Here is a 22,972-nt window from a genome sequence, read left to right as displayed (position 1 = left end):
CTCCCTAATATATTTTCTTTTTTTTTTTTTTTTTTTTTTCGCTTAGGTTAGAATTTGCTCTTTTATTTATTTATTTTTAATGGAGGTACTGAGGATTGAACCCAGGACCTCGTGCATGCCAAACATGCACTCTACCACTGAGCTATTCCCCAGTATGTTTTTACACTTGTGGCCATGTCAGTGAGACTGTCAATCAATAAACATTGCTGGAGCGCTCAATATCCAAAGCACATAAAGGGGGATACAAGGTAATTTCATTTGTAAAAAGGAAATACGTGGGATATGAAGATTAGCAAGGATTCTGAGTATTATCATCCATTCCTATCAACTGAAACCATGTGTACCTTTTTTGTGTTTAGAGTTTTTGGAAAATGAATGGACATTGCAGCCCATTTTGAGAAAGCCATGGAAAAGTCAGTTAAGAAACATCACTTTAGCGCTTCTGAACCTTCTGTTCCAGCGTCTTTAATCCTCAACAGCATCTCCTTTAATGTTGATGGTTCCATCCAGTACAAAGAGAAGCCATATTCCTCTGCCTCCGAAGCCCTGGAAGCTTACATTGATGATTTTCATTTAAGCTGTGAGCTTCCTGGTATTCATGACACAAAGGTGAACCTGGACCTGAGCCCTCTTGAGTTTCTTGCTAAACTAAACACTGGTAAGCTTTCATTATTCTGAGTTCAATTTTTAATTATCTGCAGACAGCTGGTGCTTTGAGAAGATATATGATCTAAAAGACTTCTTCCCCCTTGGGAAATAATTGTCTTCCAATTCATGAACTTTTTATCAGATTGCTATATAATTTTAAGTTTCCAAAACTTTTTCAGCAATGGATTCCTTCAAATTGAGGATTAATTGGAGAAAACACAACCCCGTCTTGATTTTAGAGCAAAGAAGTTCTGGCCTTGGTATAAAGCCTTTGGCGTTGTGACTGAAAGTGTTTTAAAGTCACTTAAATTCTCCAAGTGGCATTCACTTACCCCTTTATAAAATAAGGATAGTATTCAGCAGCAGTATCATACCTCACGAGGTTACAGTGGAAACTCGGGGTGTGTGAACACACTCGGTAAATGGCTGTGGCTGTCAGGGGCTCTGGATCTCTCTGTAGCACCGTGAGCACAGCCACATAGGTAGGGACTTGAGGTCTGGCTCCCGTTCGGCCAGTGACAGCTGAGATAGAAGAGTTACTCTCCCTGGGCTTTAGTTTCTCTGTCAGTATGATGAGGAGAGAGAACTCTCCATCTCCATAATTATTAAATTCTGTATTATATAGACGGTGGAAAAAATCAAATCAGTCAACTCCTGTTCTCGTTGAAAAAGCATCATTCGTATAAGAAGCTGAAAAAAAATACCGCCACGCAGGCAATACTGGGTGTCAATCTGAATTTGTGACTGCCTGTAAAACCCTTGGGAAAATAAACTCATAGTTACTTCCTTTTTCCGTAAAAGTAGGGATAATGAGAATAATAATAATTTTAATAAATAATTAAATGAAATATTTAATAGCATTCCCATATTAAATTAAATATAAAAAGTATTGATATAGTAATAAAATTTTATTAAAATTATTAAATATTATATTATTTCAAGCTATAATTTAATAATAACTTTAAATGCCTGCTCCTCCACGAAACATGGTCTTTTTTGAGACTATAGGTTAGTATGCACAGAAGAATATTGGAAAACCGCATTACAAAAGTAAGGTGGTATTTAGTGTTTTTTATATTAGATTATGATGAAAATGAAATTTACCGTATTATTGCATGCTATATTTGATATGCAAAGTTAGAGTACACAAAACAGCTTCTCCTTGTCTCATAAGTGAGGAAACAGAGAGTGACATGAGGATTCGGACAAATGTGACATAGTCCCACGCAAGAGAGAGGCATGGTCTCCCAGCTAAGTTGTACTGGTTATGGCATTTGACACGGTTTGATGAATAGGCAGCCGTGATACGGGGATTGAGTCTGAAAGTGAGGTTTGAGTGTCTACATTATCTATGCAATTGAAGTGCAAAATATATTGTAACTTATTCAGTAATTCTGCTGGTTTTCGTGACAAGGATTTTCCTTCTTCTTTTGAGGTTCAGTAGTAGAGTTTTTCTGTGTTGGTTTTTCTCCTTGAATCCACAGAGAAGAGACTGTCTGACTGACATTTGTCAATGACTCAGAATGATACAGGCACTTGCTCTTTCCTCTTGACTCACTAACTCCACTATCAGTACTATTCTTGACACTTCTCCGTAAAGGGGAGTAGAGTTTGTACTTTCGTATGATTAAAAAAGTAATATATACTCATGGCAAGAAAATTTCACAAACCACCTAAGAAGAAAACAGAAACCAACCGTAATCCCAACACCAGAGAAAATGACTGTTAATAGTTCCAAATCTATTGCCCCTTCTTTACATGCAAATATGTAACAGAGTTGTAATATCCACACTCTTCCATAGCCTTGTTTATTCTCTTGCCAATATATCATGAATATCTTTTTGTGTCATTCGAATAGCTCTACGTCTTTACATTAAATGGCTCTACAATACTTGATTGTCTCTGTCGCGACATTTTAGTTGTCAGTATCTTTACTATTCAAATATTACAATTTGATTTATTTTGTTATTGAAGTATAGTTGATTTACCACGTTGTGTTAGTTTCTGGTGCACAGCATAGTGATTCAGGTATTATTATGGATTTTTCTAATCATTGCCAATATGCTGGGTAAAAATTGGAATGTTTATTTAGCATTTGTTTTTCTTCTTTTGTGAATTGCTTAGTAATGGTTTTTACCTGTTCTCATTGTGTACACTTAAATTCTTACATCACCTGGAACCTATTTTGTTGTTAGGTATGATGAAAGCCTAATTATTTTTGAAAACAATTCCACTTGCCACATTTATCGTAACCTAAATTCCCGTGTATGCTTAGGCTTATTTCTTGACTTTTTGTGCTGCTCATCTGTGCGCACCATTTCTACATTATTATCACTCTATTTAAATTACAGTGACTTTAAAATGAATTTAGCATCCGGGTGAGGATGGAGGGTGGAGGCTTGGAAGGAGCCGTGCCTGTTCTCATTCATTCTTCCAAACGGACTTTGAAATCATTCTTCACAACTTCCAGATGCTGGGTTTGGGATTGTGCAGGTTAGATTCTTAACCGCCCCCCTGGGCTTTGCCTGGTCCCATCCAGCCTGTTCCCCACCCTGCGGCACGAGGGGCTTCCTGAAGCACAGATCTGCTGCTGTCACTGTGTGCCGCAGGTGCTGTAATGGCTCCCAGTGGCCCGGAAATACGGCTCAACTCCCTAATGCGGGCTCAAGGCAATTGGTGATCTGGCTCCTACTTAACAATCTAGCTTCCGTTTCTCATCTCTGTTGCCATCACACTACACCCTCACACACACACCACACACCACACCACACCATATACACACACCATATACATATCACACACACACACACCACACGTCATATACACACACCACACATCTCATACACATAGCCCCCATACACACTCACACACCACATACCCTATACATACACCACACACACATACCCCACACAATGTCCACACACACACACCACACACACACATACCCCCCAAACACACACCATACATCATATACACACACCACACACACATACTCGCACACTTCCTTGCCCTCCCCCTGCGCTCCTGGCCCTGTTGTCCAGAGCTGCCCCCACCTGCGGAGCACACATTTTGCTTCTGTACCTTTTCACCTGCTGTTTCCTCTAACTGGACTTCCCTCCTCCTCACCACCCCATTCTTCTGGTCAGCTCTTCTTTCTGGCCTCAATTTAGACATCACTTTTCTTCCTTTCCATAAAGTCCAGCGTAGGTGCTCCTATTGTGTCTTCCCTGTAGCGTCCCCAAGGGTGGCATTTAACACTGTTCTGTAAGAACCTGTTCTCTGGCTTGTCCCCCCACTAGATGGAAGGCCCTCTAAACTGTCTTGTCTACCACTGTAACCCCCAGAAACCTGGCACTGAGGGTTCCCAGTCAAGTCTGATTGAAGAACGAAGAAGTGAATGAAGCGTCGCTGCTGTGGTCATGTGTATCACCCGTGACTACAGGATCGTTGTCTTTTTCATTCTGGGCTGTACTCATTCTGTTGAGAATATGGCCATTACACTGTCACCCTCGCCTGCATTTTTGTTGTTGTTGTTGTTACTCTAATGTATGATTTCCTTACTCAGAATAAAGATCAGTACTATTTATTCCCCCATCATCACATCGCCCTGAGCATAATCTGCACAGGGCCAGGGGTCAATACCACTGAGAACCTCCTAAGATAGGTCCAAAGTGAGGGAGAGATATGGCCCGTGACATTAACACCTTTGGGAATCCCCTCGGGTCTTTACAAAATTCTCAGCTGATGATTCTTTGGTCAGCCTCCCTGAGACCCATGCCCGACACTTCTTCAATCGATGGGGCTCATTTAGACTCGGCCTGTAAGACTCATCTCAGGTTTTTAACATGTGAGACTCACCTGAGGTGCCACACTTGGAAGACTCACCTCAGATGCTCCGCAGTTTTCTCAGAGCCCCCACCCGCTGTTGCCCCGAGTGGCAGTAGCACCGTGCAGATCTTTGCTCACCACAAATGTTCAACTGCGTGCGTCTGTTTCTGTGAGTTAGTTCTGTGAAGCATCAGCACTGTCTCAGTTATGTCTGTTTCCACAGAGTCTGGCAGAGTTAAGTGAACTGAACCAAACTGAAAAGTAACCCTAAGGATTACTACCGTATGTTTCAGATAAAGCTGTATCTGTCTAAAAGGAGGAAAAAGTATAACTCTCTACTGGATGTTCTTGCACTCAGCCCGCTAGAGCGTATCTTAGGCATTGCACAGAAACTTGGTTGCTCCTCTAAAAAAGTTATTGACACTCTTTGCATTGGATTTTTTTCTATGTCTAGTTCACTGTAATGTTCTTTTCTTGTTGAATAAGGAACTTTCTGCCCACAATGGGGCTTAAAACTATTGCCAGGCAATATTTTGTCTTTTTTGCTTGAAAGTCAAATAACAAATTTCCCTTGGTGTGGAAAATGTACTTTGTGAGAACCAGAGAAAAGATTCTCTTGAAAGATTATGGCAGAGCCCTCTATAGCTTCTTTTACTTGAAACATTAATCCCTTGAATGCTCCTGTTTTAGTTTTTGTGCTCATATATGGAGAAAATGATCCAGCAATGCTGTAACAGTCTGTTTTGTGGGTGAGAGAGTTGTTCTTCTTTCACAATAATGAAAAATCCTAACTATTGATTTGAAGGTGGGCTGATCAGGAGTTTCAGTGGATATAAGAAAGCAAATTCTTGTTGCTACTCCCCAAAGCAACTCTGAGAGAGATGTTGTCTGCGACTTCTGTCCCACCTTGCGTATCTCGGGGCATTTCGCCACATAATCTGTTTGTAGTTTTGAGGTGGAAAAATAAAGAATCTGTTCTCAAGTCATCTTGTTATTCTACGAATGATACATTTAGTTTTCAACCTGTGCTTGTCTGATGTTGAACCGACAAACTGTAGGCCTTTATTTAGTGCCAGATATGTGCTAAGTAATGTGTTTGGAATAAGGGGTATAGAGTTAAGCATGGTCTCTGTTCTGAATAACCATGATGCCCATCTTCAAGAACCTTAGAGTTTATTGGTGGTTCAAGTCAGTATAACACCTGCAGTTACGCTTCGGCGTGCTAAGTGCTAAGATGGAAGTATGCATGAGGTCTGGGACCAAGAGAACATGCAACAAGAGCAGGTTGGAAGATTAAAGACTCCCAGAAAAAAAAAAAATGACCCTTCAACTCAATTTTAAAGGCCAAGTAGATGATATCAGGCCAAAAAGAGACGAGGGAAAACATTCTAGAGAGAGACACCCATGGATATGTGTGAGTGCACGCCATGCATTCAAAGGTTACCGGCAGTTCAGGACTGCTAGGAAGAAGACTGATGTTATTTAATTTTGTTTTCTTAGAGTTTGTCTCAACCTCAGTTTTAATTCTACTGGTATAACTGTGCTTGTACAGAATTCATCCAGTGCCTCATATGTGTCATGAAGAAATAGATCTTGTTCGTTCTCAAGTCTGGCGATTTTTTATGGAAAAATGACCACGGGGATACTGGATGCAGATGCCTTCTACCACTTTTATCTTTGAAATGTTAGACTTTTATAACCAGAAAGTACAAAAATGGAAAAGTTAAATAAGGATTTGATCACAGTTCAAGTAGACATTTCACGCTGGATTATTCAGCAGTCTTTTCTGTGGTTCCTTCTAACTCCTAGAACAGGTACTTAATCTCTTCACAGCCTGCCTACTTGAGTCATTTCCTACTTGCTACCCAGTCCCTGTCGGCTCAGCTCAATTTGATCCCCAGTTTGATTGCTGCTCTATAGTTGGTGCCATGACGCTGATGTCCTTGCCCCACCCGTCTACCCTCTACATTGTGCTGTTTCATGCAGTGTGATTTCACTGATGCCAGTTCTGTCGTGCCTGAAGTGCCCTCTCTCCCAACACACACTCCTCCTTCACATATCTAACCCCTGCCCTCCCTTAGACACCCAGCTCAAGCCCGGCCTCTTCCAGAGGGTCTTCCTCATCCTTTTCTTCCCAGATGACTAACCTCCATGCTCCTACCTGCCCCCCTGCACCCACATGGCATCTGAGTATATGAATAGTGGTATCTCCTACCGTTAGTATACTGTAATAGTAGTATACTGCTAATAAAGGTTAGGTGTTACTATCACTAATATACTAATGATATGTATAACTAATTACATTATGATATAATGTATTATATATGTAATATATATATTACATAGTGATAGTGATAGTAACACCTAACCTTTATTAGCAGTATACTACTATTACAGTATACTAACGGTAGGAGATACCACTATGACTTGATAATTAGTTTGTTGTCATTAAAAAATCTATTTTAAGGCAGTCATAAAGAACCAGTATGATGGCCAAAGTACCAACCTAGAGTGAGACAAACTAGATTTGAATTCCAGCACTCCTGCTTACCTGCACTGTTATCTAATCTTTCTCTCGTTCTCTTCGTATATAAAATAGGAAAAGCAGTACCTATCAAGGATGATATATCGAAGATTAAATAAAATGATATATGTGAATGTCCCTAAATAGTTATGTGTCACATCGTCAGTGTCCCCAGAATAATTTGTTTACCCTGGTGGAGGAAAATGTAAAATATGGTATGTCTTCGTGGTTTTGATGCTGGTTTTTTTAACTCTTGGCTCTCACTATTTCTTGACCTCTTACCATCACTCCCACCTCCCGGCCATAACAAAAATAGCTCTATGTTTTCATATGGACAGCTACCTTCTCACCCTGAGGGGAAAAATTTGTTCTTGATGCTCTTGTATGTACGCCTGTGGTGTGTATCTAAATGGCCCTTGGAATTTACATCTGATGTGGAGTCCTGGTTAGAGCACACTGAAGATTTTTTTACTGTTCACAGTGCAGTTGGTAGTTGGCATAGATTTTTGCAGCATTTCTGGTAAAATTGTGATTTATGTAGCCAACTCCTTTAGGCAGTTCGAATAATTTATTGTATCTGAATTGTGCTTGCTTAGTTATCTGTTCCAGTTATGCCCTGAAACTTGAAGTTTTATACTCTATTTATTTATGATCTTCCATTTCTCTCTCTCTCCTGCATTATCATATGAGAGACACTTATGCTGGGAAATTGTACGATAGGTCTGAGCAAGACCGGGAAGGCTGTGAGATCAGATTCCATGGTCTGCATTGGAAAATTGGCTCCCAGGGGGCTCAGTTTTTTCATGGACAAAATAAAAAGTTAAAAATCTTTAAATTGAGAACAATTACTTTTTTAAACTCTTTATTATTTGGAGAAGGGGGAGGAAGTTAAATAAAAAGCATAAGAACATAGCAAGAGGAGAGACCTAAAATTATTTACAAAAAAAATTGGAGCAAAATGAATGAAATGTAGTTGAGCTATATGCTTTGGATATTGCATTTTGGCATTAATTTCATTTATTTCATTTTTAATAAGTATTCTAAATATGTAAAATAAGAGTATGCAGAGTGGGCATGTATGTTTTAAAAAACAATAATAAGACCTCCACGTGCCCCGCTACCCAGCTTAAAGTACAGAATATTGGTGACCATGACCCTATACTCCCCTCAAAGATACTATGTTCTTTATGTTTCCAGATGTAATGTCATCCTGTGTTTTTCAATTCATTATTCACCTATTTTAATTTATTGTTTCTGTTCTCCTCTCAGTGTGCATTTTGGTTGTTTCCAGATTTTGTGAATACAAAAGCTGGACCAGGCATGTCCATGGTCTTATCTTGTGTTGCACACATGCTGGAATTTCTCTCCAGTGCACACCAGGCAGTGGAGTTGCCAAGTTGTGAGTATGCAACTCTTTGGATTGGCTGGACCATGCCAACTGTCCCCATTTCCACTCTTAGCAGCCAACATATGAGCTCGTGTTGCTCCACTGTTGTTGTTTTAGTCTGCTTGGGATGCCTAGCAAAATACCATAGGCTGGCTGGCTGAAACAACAGAGATTTATTTTCTCACTGTTCTGGAGACTGGAAAGTCCAAGATCCAGGTTCCAGCAGGATTCAGATTCTAGCAAGGCCTCTCTTTTTGGCTTGCAGACGGCAGCCTTCTACTGTATCCTCACTGGTGGAAGGAGAAAGCAAGCTTTCTGGTGTCTCCTCTTCTTTTATGATGATACTGGTAGATCAGACCTCTACCCTCATGACCTCCTTTAACTTTAATCACCTCCTTCCAGGCCTTGTCTCCAATACGGTCAAACGGGGAATCAGGGCTTCAATATATGAATTTAGGGGATACAGTTTAGTTCATAGCAATTATAAATACTTGCTACTGTCAGAAATTTGGGGCTTTTGGTTTTTTGTTAGTCTAGTGAATATAAATTAATATCTTATTGTGATTTCTCTTTATTGTGATAAAACATATATAACAAAATTTACCACTTGAACCATTTTTAAGTGTACAGTTCAGTGGCATTAAGTGCATTCATATTGTTGTTCAACCACTACTGCAGTCCTTTTCCAGAAAGTCCTTTTCCAGAACTTTTTTCATCTGCTCAAACTGAAACCCCATACCCACTAAACAATAATTTCTTATCCCCCACTTCCATCAGCCCTTGGCAATCATCATTTTACTTCCTGGCTTTATGGATTTGACTGTGTACCTCATTTAGTGATATCATCCAACACTTGTCCTTTTGTGCTCGGCCTGTTGCCACTTAGCATAATATCTTCGAGGTTCATCATTGTTGTAGCATGTATCAAAATGTCCCTCTTTTTAAAGGCTGAATAATATTCTATTGTAAGTTTTCCATGTGTCATTAAAACACAATTTGTTTATCTGCTCATCTGTCCATGGACACAGATTGCTGCCACTTTTTGGCTATTGTGAGTAATGCTATTATGGACATGGGTGTGCAAATAAGTGTATAAAAATAAGTATATAAAAAATAAGTTTGAGTCTGTGCTTTTTTTTTTTTTTTTGAGTATATGTCATTGTGACTTTTAGTTTTCATTTCCCAGATTACTAAAGAGGTTGAATATTGATCTTATTTTTATTGGTCATTATTGACCATTATTAGCCACGTATATTTACTCCTCTTTAAAATGTATGTTCATATCTTTCACCATTCTGTTTATCTAATGGGTAACTTGTATTTATCTTCCTTATTGAATTTTAGAATTTATTGATCTATTCTGGGTACTAATTATTTGTGGCTTATATGTGTGGCAGTTTTCTTCTCCTTATTTGTAGACTTGTATTTATGATCTCTTCGTGGTGGCTTTTTGTTGAGCAGAAGCCCTCAATTTCAGTGTAGCAGCATTGAACCTGTTTTCTTCTAGGACCTCTTTTCTTATTTAAGAAGTCTTGTAACTTGAGGACATTAAGATATGTAATTTTCTAAAATTCTAGTTAAAGCAAACATGGATATTTTAGGGAATAAGATATGAACTATGGAATAATGTTTACGGCCAAGTTGTTTATTGAGTCCTACTAAGTGCTAGACACTATTAGAGGCCACAGATTCTTTGCCCTCATGGACTTTACTTTCTTTTGAGGAGAAAGACAATAGCCACATGAGTATATAACATGGTGCCAGGTTGTCATGAATGCTATGAGGGAAGACACAAAGAAACTCCTGTCGTTGGGGCCAGAGAACACTCCCAGACATGTGAGCTGTTTGCAAAACAAAAGAAGAAGGGTGTAACATTCAAAGCAGAGTGAGGTTGAAAGGGTACAATGGCAGTGCATAGACAGGGCTTCTAATCCTGGCTTGGTCACTATTTCTGCAAGTTGGGTGAAACTCATTTATTAGATAAATGTGTGAATGAATGAATCACATAACTGGTATGACTCCTTTCCCCTTGAAAAATTTTCTAGACTCCTAAAGGTTTTTGCTTTACTAAACCTCCTCATGATAAATTGTTTAGAAGGAAATAACAGAATAAGTTTAAATTTTCCCAAAGCTAAACGAACACAGCTCATTTCCAATACTAATTTGTAACTCTATGTTCCAGGAAGAGTAATTTTTCATCATTTCCAGTAAAACCAATGTTAGATTCCAACTGAAACATTGTAAATGGAGAGCCATTTATAAAGGGATTTCCCCATAATTGAGATGACTCTGCAGAGAAAGCTATAAAAGCAAGTCTTCCATGATCGGCTGCAAAAAGTAAAGCACTAAAATTGCTAAGTAATACTATAGATTTCAAAATTTATATGTATCTTTAGAGCTAGCCTCATAAAAGGAATGATTATTTAACAGTCTAAATTCCCAAAAATGGTTTTCATAGTGGGGAAAAAATGTAATACATACTGCTATACTTCTTTATCTATGGACATTAAAATGTAAATTTCACCTTGGAGCGCATGGAAAATCTTTTCATGGAATGAATGCTAAATTAAGTGTGACAGGTGATTGTGATTAATCACTACTTATTACTAGGAGAGGAAGAAAAGAAGCCTTTGTTGCCTAATAAAATATAACACAACGCAAAAGGAAAATGCAGAAAGGGACCATTTTTGAAGTAAAACATAAACCACTTCACATCTTTTTCAAATACTGAATGAAAGCATATGCATCTCATGCTTGCCATAATCTGAGGGTTGCCCTGGACTCTGGCCCTCTTGAACTTGAAGGTTCAGAGTTATTTCAGGTTAATAATCCTCAAGTGTGCTTAAAGTATGTTATTTGACTGCCATTGGCAACGTCACTCTGAGACATTGCCAGCAGAGATGGATGGAGCCAGTGGTTGCTTAGGCTGTGGCCAGACGTCTCCTAGAGTAGTTAACAGCTCAGCCTCTAGGACACAGCCTCCTTGTTCAAATTCCAGTTCTGTCTACTCAGCACGAAGAAGACCTGAGAAGTTATTTAACCTCATGTAATTTCTACCCTTCAATAAAATGGGGAGAGAGAAAATCCATGTCTTCACTAATTAAAAAAAAAAGTTGTGGCCAGTACCTTTAGATACTCCAAAGTTATAACACTACCCATGTCCCTCTTTCTCCACTCCCTCTTTTTTGATATTTTTGAGTTTAAGATGACATTTTCATCTATAAAAAGTAATCTTAAAAATTAAAGATAGTCTTATACCTGCTGTAGACATAGATAAATTCCTTATTCTGCCCTTTACTGGCCCTGGAGGAAGTCACTGAACCTCCCTGAGCTTCAGTTTTCTTATTTATGAAGTGGAATTGATACCGGTTCATAAGGATCATAGGTCCCATGGACTCTGAGTGTAACACTGTATCAATACATAATGGATCAGAGCAAGAATATGCACATTTATCGTAAGCATTTATCTGATTTTAAACCTTGGATTCAACTATGAATTTCTAGAATTCTGGAAATAATATATATTTGTATTTGTGTACATGGCTTTTTCTGGAGAGATAGTCCTTATCTTTCAAAGCATTCTTAAAGGAGTTGATGACTCAAAAAAGGTTAAAAACCACTTCCTCAATGTGAGACCAAATAACTACTTAAAAAGCAAGACTTTACTGTAACCTAACAAATGTGTAAATATATATCTATAAGGAACAGGTTCATCAGAAGTGGATTTGGTCCTCACTGGAAGCAGAGTAGAAAGGAGGATCACAGAAGTAAATATTGGTACCGTCCAGGGTGGAGAGGAAATCTTAACTAATGCTCTCAAGTGATTCAAGACCAATACCTGGATCATCCTTAACATGCAGAGAGGGGTGTTGTCAAGTTGTTCTTGTTGCCCAGGGTTCCTACTTCAACAGCGTTGCCATCCTTTAGATAGAGTTCCTTTTTGTTCTCATTTTCTATTCACCCAACAACCTTCTGATTATGTTTTGTCTCCCACGTAGTTTTGCTCATAAGTAGCAGCAAGGAGCAGGAGAAAGCAAGCCTGGGAAATGCTGAGTGTGGGTTGAGACCTGTAAACAGCCAGCTTTGAGTTTTTTAATCTTATGACCAGTGTTTGTGTGTAGAAGGAGTAACAGTCCAGGGTGCTGAAGGCGGTCCCCATCCGCAGAAAGTAGAAGTAGGAACATGAGACCTGGATTCCAGCGGCATACCAAGAGAGCAGCAGTGTTGCATTGTGTTTAAGGCCCAGGCTCTAGAGGGCTTTAAACTAGAGAAGCCCAGGCTTCTTGTGCACATGACAACTTTCTTATTATACATCTATCTCAATACGCATAAGTCTCTCCAGTTTGGTAACACATTCTCACCTCTGAGAAATGGGGCCACACTGGGTGAGCTAATAAAGCGAGTGTTCAGACCTGCGAGGTAGAGAGTCTGAAGGAGAACCGTGGTGAAATCGCCAAGGAGTTGCATGCCACCTTGGAGGGCTTCACAGGAGACAGGAAGCTGAGATCCCGGTCTCCTTACTGCCCCTGTGCAGCAGCTTCATATGTCATTTCCCGTGCTGAACTTCTCCAGGAACCAATACCTACCTCGTAAGGTTATACAAGAACTAAAAATAGTAATAATAATAACAATACATGTAAAATACTAACCAGCCCTTGACAAGTGTTTCATGTTAATCCACATTTGTTCCATTTTTCCTCTAGTTCTGTCACTATAAAACACTCACCTGTGACAATCCTCTGCTTAGATAGAAATTTCTGATTTAACTGGTTCATATGGTGGGACCACCATGCTACAGTTTGTCACCAGTCTCCCAGAATAATGACAGGATAGTGTCATTTGTCCTTTTTCTTGTGTTAACCTAGAAAGTAGGTGGCCCCAGTGGATGGCATTATATTAGAAGAGAAAAAACTTCCACTCTCTAATACTTACTAAATGAAGGAAGACGACAACAAAAACGGCGCTGTACTTTGTGTGTCTTTAGTACTGCTGTTGTCGTCATAAAAAGGTTGGTATGGGTAGTGTTTCTTTTTCTTATTCATAAGTTTTCGGGTTCTATTTGAATACCACCTTATCTGAGCAGTAAGCAAAGTCAATGAACAGATGCTTATTAAGCACCTAAAGTGTACGAGATATTACGTGGGGAACAAAAATGAATAAAAAATTAGTCCCAGATCCAGTGACTTTCCAGTCAAGTCCATGCCCAAGGAAATACTAGCTTTCCCAGTTATCTTGCCATCATTACAGTAATAGGAAGTTTTACTCTCCTCATCCACTACTTTCAAAGTTATCCCAATAAAGGCAGACAGCATATGTGGAAATACGGTTTTGCAGGAATGTTTCTTGGCTTTTTCTTCTCTATAGAGCAGTCCAAATAAAATGCTAGGAGTGGACATTTCTCCTCCAATAGTGACTTTCATCTGTTGAAGAACATCTTTTACTGTATCTAAAATGAGATGCAGAAGCAGATACTGCTCTGTGATTCGTAAGATTGTAACTAAACTGTTCTAAGAGTCTCTGCTCCCCACCTGTTTGGACCATGCGTCTCATAATGATAGAACAAGTAAGTTTTCAATGTGTGCCCTTAAAAGACCCAGGAAGGAATCCTCTATTTTAAGATGCTTTTTAAACTAACTTCTCTAAGCCTTACTTTTCTTACTGGTCAAAGGAGATCTGTTCTTTCACTCAAAAAATGTCTTTATACAAATTGAGCTCAGAAGTCTGTTTTTTCCTGTCCCACAAGAGTATAAGCTCATTGAGGGCAGATAGCAGAAGGAAAAAAAAATCCAAAGAGGCTCTAAGTTGGGATTTGAGGACAAGAATGCTGAAATGTTTATATTTCTTCATTATCTAGTCAAAAGGGCCTTGTATATTGGAGTTTCCAAATACAAAAAAAACCCAAAGAAAAGGGGCTTAAGTCCCCCCAAATATATTTGATGGAGTGGGAACCAGAAACTCAAAGATTTTCGGTGGGGGAGAAACACCTTTCTAAAGTCAATATTAAGCTCGTATCCTTTAAAACTAGAATCCTTTTTAATACAAAATTTCAACAGGGAAATATAACAGATAAATTGCATGTTTTCAAATGCAGGCTCTGTGTGTACTTAAAAAATTCACTGCCTCATGAAGAAGGGGAACATCTCTGGATGAAAACAGGCCCCATGTGCATTTGTAGCATGTTTTTAAGACCATCTAGGTCTGTAAACTAGTGACTTTTTTATTTTTATAAAGTAGTGTGTTTTAGTGCGTTGTTTTAGATCCACTTTAATAATTAACTGAGTCCTTTCCCCAGTGTTTTTACGTTGCAGCACTTCCAGAAATTGACTTCTCTATGAAAATCACGTTTGAATGTTCACTTGAATTAAAGTTCAAAGCAAATATTATGACTCAAGATGATAATTAGAGGCTTTAGATCTAGCAGCCACTGAAGACTTGGCTCAGTAGAAGCCAAGCTCACTGTTCTTAGGTAGCAGACATGAAGGAGAGGAGGCTGTGTTAACATTTCTTCAGAGATGTCTTGATGGTGTCACTGTGCTAACTCTGTGACCTGCCGGTCCTCGCACACGTTAGGTTTCCTGCTGTTTGTGTCATGAAGACTTGTCAGTTCCACATACCGCACAGTATGAGGGATGACTGCAGCCGGAGCCATACGTGCTATATAGGTCTTGTCCACTGCCCAAGAATTTCCTAATATGTTAAAACCAATATTTTCATCTGGAATACTTTCATTTTGGAATGGTGCCTCCTCAGTTAAAGCTACAACACAAAGCACACAACCAACATTTTCTAGAAAATGATCACTGAGTACAGAGAATTAAATTTGTCTTGCTCATGCACATATCTGCAGTAAAAAGAAATCACTTGAATGTTGTAATCTGTTTCAGAGAATAGATTTAACGTTGCTTTAAAGACAACTTTCAGTAAATGATTGTTGACCCTCTCCTTGTGAGTCTTTGGGAATATAATGGTGCAAAACAGACTTAGTCCCTGCTTTTTTGGAACTTACGGTTTGGTGGCAAAAAGTACATTAATCGAGTAATGACAAAAAATAGATCAGTTATTCTAAACTGTGACAATTTATAAAAGAGTTTCTCGGTCTCAGCACTATTGACATTCAGGCCAGATAATTCTCTGTTGCGGGGAGATGTCCTGTGCCTTGTAGGATGTTTAATAGCATCCCTGTCCTTTATCCACTGTGTGCCAGCAACCACCTCTCTCCCAGTGGTAACAATTAAAAATGTATCCACATGTTGTCAGATGGCCTTGGGAAGGGGAGCAAAATCATCCCTGCTTGAGAAGCACTGATTGATATAAAGGAGAAAGACAAGGTGTTTTGAGAACACGTAACAGGGAAACTGGTCCTATATTGGCAAGGCTTTCTTTCTTTGGGGGTTGGGGGGGGTGGTTTGGCAAGGCTTTCTGTTAAGTGACAGGGGAACATTTGTGTTAAGCTCTGATAAGGGGGTTAACAAGACTAAAATGCTAGGAGAGGAGGAAAAGGACACGGGCAGGAGGAGGGAGGAAAAGGAGAAAAAGAACAAGTTATTTTAGGTTCCTTTCTGGAGGCCAGTTCTCTGAGCATGATGGTGATCCTGGCAAGTTCCTCAAGGGCAGTGCCAGCATTTCTCTCTGGTTTGAGCCCCCTGCCTTCAGTGTAGGGCTTGGCATGTAGAGGCACTCAGGGAATCTTCGTTGAAGGCATACTGTGTATTCAGTCTAACAGATGCAGTGCTGAGCACAAGCAGTATGCTGTGACTGCACTCTGAGCCCTGCCACCATCACACTGACACTTGTAACACACGTGCTTGACACCTGGTAGCTCTTCAATAAATAAATTGTGAATTTTTGTTGAATTAATGAGTGAATACGCAAGTGGACTGATACTTTCATTTTGTGTTACACAGAGAGCTCTGATGATTGAAGAAAAGTCAGGAAGACCAGTTAGGAGCCTGGTAATCCAAGATAGAGGTTTGGTGACTTGGTCATTGTGTTGAGTTTCAGGGTTGCGATCTTGTTCCTAGCACGGAACATACCATCCTAAGGTTAGACACTCATCTTGCCACGAAGAAACCGTCTGACAAAAAGCCAGTAGTAGTACTGTCTTCCTAAGGCGAGCATTGAGCTGTCTTGAGAGATGAGGAAGATCACCTGAGTACTCTTTATCAGAGGAAAGAGTACGGCCGTCCTCATGCTCTGTGGGACAGATAATAGCTCAACGGCCAGTGACAGATTGGGCAAGAGCCTGATCTGTGGTCAGAACCTGGGAAGGCATAGTGTGCAATGACATTTGGCACTTAATATCCATGCAAATGAATTACTCACACCAGGCAGAGAGGGTCAGAGAGCAGAAGAGTATGAATCCTGGCAAAGTAGCATCCATGCCAAGTCCCTGGGTGTCCCCGCTCACTGTCTTCCTGTCACCTGCAGAGTCACCTCTGCAGAAGGTAGCAGGTCTCTCTCTCATCAGGCTTCTGTGCTCAGTTCAGAAAGGTGGGACATGGAGTTGTACTGCTGACTATACCTGTTTTTCATTGAGACAGTCAGCCCTTCTCACCTACCCCAGCTCACAGGAGAGGAGGACAGAATATGAGTCACTGGCAGAGAGGCCAAGAGAACTTAAAGACAAGGCAAAGTATTAGGACAAACCGTGAGTCGATGTTGTCAAGGTATGGGCTATCCAGCTACTCCTAGCTTGCGCTGGCTTATGGTTCAAAACATTTAAGAAATGTATCATTTTCTCTGTAGAGATACTATTTATCTACATGGATCTATTCAGTTATCAGTATGTATATATACACATATGTATACATATATATACATGTATGTTGTCAGAACACAATATATATGCACCTTACTTATAGATACATTAATTTGTAATTTAATTTTTATTTGACTCTTTTAGCATTTGATTTAAAAATAAATATACTTTCAAAGTGCATTTGAGACTGATGTGCTTCCTTTGGGCGCTGCCTGGAACCACCCTCTCCAGAGATGGGGCTGCTCCCTGTCTTTATTTGGGTCTCAGCCCCTGTCACTTCCACAGAGAGGCATTTCCTACTTGAAGGTGCCTCCTCCCTCCCATTCAGGAACTCTTGGTATCTGGAATTCTTAGTAGGCATGAAAGATATTTGTTAAATCCTGTGTGGAAGCCGCTTGCAAATGCCTCTGTATACTCTTTATGCTATTTATGTTTTTGGCAAAATTCTTATCTCAATAATCCCTAAATTCTTATCTAAACAACCCCTCAAATTTGATAGGTTATCATAAAATTATTCCTTTCTGGAAGCTCCATTTAAAATTTATGTTTGCAAAAATTTTCCACCTCAGTCACATTTTCCGTTCAGCTCTAATACTTTAAAAAACTACTTGCATGGGCTCAAACTTTAAGGTGAATTCCGTCATTTTGAATTTCTTCATTTTATGCATATTGTCAGAGAGTAATCATATAAAAAAATCACTAAGACCAACTATGGTTTTCCTTAAGTAATAGTACAAATGACCATTTTTCAATCTAAATTTATAAATATTTCATTACTTTATTGAGTCCCATTGAAAGTTAGTGTCGTAGTTTATAATATTATAAATACTCAAAAGAGGATAAGACCTGTTGGCCACCAGTTCACATGGGAAAGTACATATGTGAACATCTGTTCATTTGCAAGTCTGATGCATGAGCAAAATCAGGGAGTCAGTTCAGTTTGGGCAAAACATAATGTGAGCCCTCGATGATGAAAAGTTTGTGGAAATATAAAAGACAACATTTGAGCTGTATTAATTAACAAAAAAATGAAGCTATTATAATATATGTGACTTTGAGAACATGACCGCCCAACTGGCCATTTGAAGGCCTGTCTTCCAAAGGCAGATTTATAATTCTCGGGTCATGACAGGTGTGAACATCTGTCCTCTCCTTCCTGAGACCTTTCTGCCATGTGTTTTAAACAAAGAATAACATTACAAGCTTACCACCTACACCAAACTTGTTTTCTGAAAAGAGAACCAAAATACATGATCTAAAAGTAAAATATAATCTTGCCTTGGTTTTCATTTGCATTTGGCTTTTAAACATGGCAAAAACCAATAATGAGTTTTCACTTTGAGCTATTTCTAAATGTTATGTTGGAAATTAGCTGCAAATGTTACATTTTCTGGGACATGTTAAATTGGAAATGTTGTCCATGCTAAATGAAATACACCCACAAGCATTCTTAACTATGAATGAGAATCCATGAAAGAAAAATGTACTTTTCATATAACTTTTAAAGATTTACTGCATGAGAAATTTTACATGGGGAAAACCAAACAATAACCACTGTCTTTCCTCAGAGATATATTTAAAAGGGCAAGAGGTATGAAAATGAACGTATGTGCTAGTAACTATCAGCCTAGTGCTTGCTGCAGAGAATAATTTTGATTCTTTACTGTGTGTCCTTAGCATAAATGATTATTTTACATGCTTTATTTCTCTAGTACATTCAGAGAGAATCAATAAATTATATTTATTATTCAGGTGTAAGAGACATTTTGCAATCCATCCAATGGTAAATTTCTAATACATCCATCTTGCCTTAAAATGTTACTTTGCTTCTACATTTTTTTTTCTCTCTTTAAGGGGATTAACTCACAACTGTAGCAGCCTATTATATACTTTGACTTAAAGTTGTAAATCCTTTTGTTACATGCTTTTGTACTTTCTGAAATGAGATGTTCTGTTTAATTATTCAAACCAAAATAATGGTACTGAATTCCATGCAACTGTATTCTTCTAACCTTTTGAGAGGGCGAATATGAAGATGGAAAAAGAGGAACCAGTTGAAATCATTTATTGTCTTACAATTTTTTTTTTTTTTTTTAGTATTCCAGATAATAGCATGGTTTAATTTCCATGATATTGGGCAAACCTTTTTAAATGGGAAAGATACTGACTCCTTGAGGGTGAAAGTTGAATTTCCATCATCATCATCTAGCCTGGTGCCTGGCACCATGAAAATGTGGAATAAATATTCAAATAAATGAAAGAATGAATGAATGAGGAAGGATGGAAGGAAGGAAAGAAGGTTGAGAGGGATGAAGAAAGTAACTGTTTTTAAAGAGGTACCTTTCTGTATCTCTTTAAACAGAATAACAGTAATGTGGCTGAAGATTAGTTTTATTTGAAGGCAACAGAAAAATAATAAATTTTAAAGAAAATAGTTCAAACATCCCTTAGGGTGATACTGCCAGCCAAGTTTGAGAAAAGAGCCTGAGGATTATTTTAGATAGTTATTTAAATACACTGAAAAAATTTAGTTTTGTTTTTAATCCTGACAATGAATATGGCCCATCTGTACTTGAAATACTGTGTTTCCATCAGCTGAGCCTCCAGAAGGAATGAGGAAGTGAGCTCAGGTTCTGAGAGAGGAAGTTGAAAGAGTTAAGGGATGAAGTGTGTGTGAGCATCAGTTAGGAAACTTGGGACTCCCAGGAGGTAAATCAGACCCTAAATCTGAGGAGAATGTGAGCCAAGTTTAGAACACCATAAATGTTATGAACTTGACCATCCTTGTAAGCCTGAAATGTTCAAGTATATACTGTTTCACATGTAGGTGGAACTCATCACAGCCAAGATATGGTACAGGCTGGCCAACTCTAAATGGGCTCAAGCCCAGTCAGTAGCTGTGTGACCATGGACAAGTTACTTAACATCTCTGTGTTCTTGTTTCATTCCCTGAAAATTACAGATGATAATGGGGCCCACCTCATCAGTCTGTTGTGAATATTAAATGAATTAAAAATTTATCAAGTGCCTAGAATAATACTGTAATTAAAGGTCTGCTAAGTAAACTTCACTAAAGAGAAATTATTGAGAAAAGCAAGGAAACTTAGGACATATCTCTAAATTTTATGCCTTCCCATGCAAACATTTCTCTAACTACTGATAGGCATAGAACACTGGGTGGGAAAAGCCATTAGTCTGGCTTATTCATTCATTCATCAGATACTTACTGAGCATCTGTAAGTATGCCAGGAATTATTCTAGACACTGAGGACATGGTGATAAAAATAAATTATAGGTAGGGTCACTGTTCTCATGGATTTATCATCTAGAGTGGAGACAGCTAAATAAATAATAATTTCATAAGCAAAACCTGTGATAGACACCATGTGGGGTGTTGTACATTAACCTTCTGGCCAAATGGATGCTGGGTGGACATGAGGGAGATCATGGGAAAGCTCCTGGAAGAAGGGCTGACTGGTTTAAGAGTTGAAGGATGAGTATAAGTAAGGCAGGTAAGAGGGCATATGTACAATATTCCAGAGCACAGGAAATTCCAGATTATTGCAATTAGAAAATGAAGGTGAGATGAGGCTAAAGAAGTAGTCAGGGATCAAGTTATAAAGTAAAACTCGTGCCATAGAGTTTGAACCTTAAGGACAACGGGAAACCAATATGAAGTCACCCATGCATCTTTTGCTTTTTAGCCTATTGCAATGTATTTGGAATTTATCTGGAACAAAGCAATTTGTTGTAGGTGACTTGTAGAGTGACCCAAGAATGCTACCTCAAGATGGTATCAGAGCTTAGTCAAATGGAATCACTTTCATGATTTCTTGGATCTGACATCAAAAGTGAAAAAATAGATAGATTGGACTTCATTAAAATTAAAAAATTTGTAGGACACTGTTAACAGAGTGATAAGGCAACACACAGAATGGAAGAAAATATTTGTAATTCATATATCTGATAAGGGATTTATAGAAATAAAAAATAAATATATATTTATATATATTCCAAGATATATAAAGGGCTCCTACAACTCAACAACAACAAAAACAACCGAATTCAAAAATGTGCAAAGGGCTTAAATAGATATTTCTCCAAAGAAGATATACAAATGATTGATAAATACAACAAAAGATAAAAGATACTCAACATCACTAGTCATTAAGGAAATGAAATTAAATTATAATGAGATACTGCTTCATACCCACTGTTATTCAAAAACAAAACAATAGAAAAATAACAAGTATTAAATATTGGCAAGGATGTGGAGAAACTGGAACTTCTATGCACTACTAGCAGGAATATAAAATGATGTAATCACTGTGGAAAATAGTTTGAGGGTTCCTCATAAAGTTAAACATAGAGTTACCATATAATCCAGCAGTTCCATTCCCAGGCATATACCCCAAAAAACTGAAAGCAAGGACTCAAACAAAAACATGTATACCGATGTTTATAGCAGCATTATTCACAATACCCAAAAGGTGGACACAATCCAAATGTCCATCAACAGACGAATGGATAAACAAAATATGGTAAATGCTTTCAGTGAAATATTCATACTTCCCTGACAGGGGAGATACCATAATCACAAAGGTGCTTTTTCTAGGGCGAGGCTTATCCATTGCATTCCAGTGTGCTGACCCTTGCAATTTCCCCATAGGCGGGAAACTCCACTGTGTAATTTGTGGTACTGGGGGACTGCATTTGTGCTAAAAAAAAAAAAAAAAAAAAAGAAAAAGAGAGAGAGAGAGAAGAAATATTTGAATCAAAGGAAAATCAATTCCTTGCTCAACTGATGACTCAAAATTATATTGGCCTTTTGGGTGCAGGGAATTGAGGGTCCCGAATGGTGACAATGCATCTGTGTATCTCTGTAACTATCACTGAACCTATTTTTGAGAACTCTCTTAGCACACCATGGTGCAGACTGTCAAAATATCTTTAGTCCCTGGCTGGTTATGCTACAGAGAGGAACTGAATGTCTTTTTTTTTTTTTTTAATTATTTGCACATACTCTTGAGGCTCTGTGGAGCCCAGAATTTGTGGACTCATGAACCAGGTTTGAATCTCTGCTGCACTACCTTCTACCTGTACTACCTTGATCAGGTAGCTTAATGCCGCTGAGCTTTGGTCTCTATATATAGTATCTGTATCACAGGGATGATAATATCAGTTCAGCAAATGAAAAAATGGATGTACAATTGTACTGAAATTGTAAAGTGCTTTCTAAATGAGAATTGTTTCTATTAGAGGTTTGTAAGAGGCCGTAATTTCAACCGCAATGAATTACTTTTACTCTTCTTCAACAATCAAAACCACATAATAGTTAACCAGTATTTTTTAAGTCTCATTCTTTTTCAAAAAAAAAAAAAATCTCATTCTTTTTCAATCCTCTGTACACATAGAATTCTCTTTGAATGTTTGCTCTCTCACTGGGCATAATAAAATTAGTCATCTGCTTTCTGTCACCATTTTGAGAAGGTTGTTTCAACCTAATTACCCTCAAATCATTCTTTCTTTCCCCTTTAGGTTTTCTTGTACAAGGCAGATGAAAATGCAAAGTGTAATGTTTTGGCCCTTTTATCATCTTTGTTGATTTCGCCCTCAGTGTTTATTTATTGTTCTCCTTAATTTTCCCCAAAACCTGGCAGATGCTAGAAACTTACTGCTCTGTTCTTTTCGAAGTCAGCCTTGAGTACAAATCCTGTGAGCTGCTGTTTTTGTCAAAGATGCCACCAGGAAGAGAGCAAAAATCCTCTAATGTGTGCTGTTGATTGAGGGAGACCAAGGAGAACCACCACACCCTAATGGCTGTCTC

General features: G+C 38.5%; 1 protein-coding gene and 1 non-coding gene across 2 annotated transcripts in view; both read left to right on the top strand.

The window, feature by feature from the left end:
* GRIP1 (glutamate receptor interacting protein 1) overlaps window positions 1–22,972 on the top strand; it is a 614,867-nt gene that overhangs the window by 388,009 nt on the left and 203,886 nt on the right.
* Window positions 21,711–21,868, top strand: LOC116667844. The gene has a single exon (XR_004324901.1). It is a non-coding gene; the product is annotated as a U1 spliceosomal RNA (small nuclear RNA).

Source organism: Camelus ferus, chromosome 12 (assembly GCF_009834535.1).
Source record: "Camelus ferus isolate YT-003-E chromosome 12, BCGSAC_Cfer_1.0, whole genome shotgun sequence".
Lineage (NCBI taxonomy): Eukaryota > Metazoa > Chordata > Mammalia > Artiodactyla > Camelidae > Camelus > Camelus ferus.
Note: the sequence above shows the minus strand (reverse complement) of the source record. Positions and strands in the feature narration are given on the sequence as shown.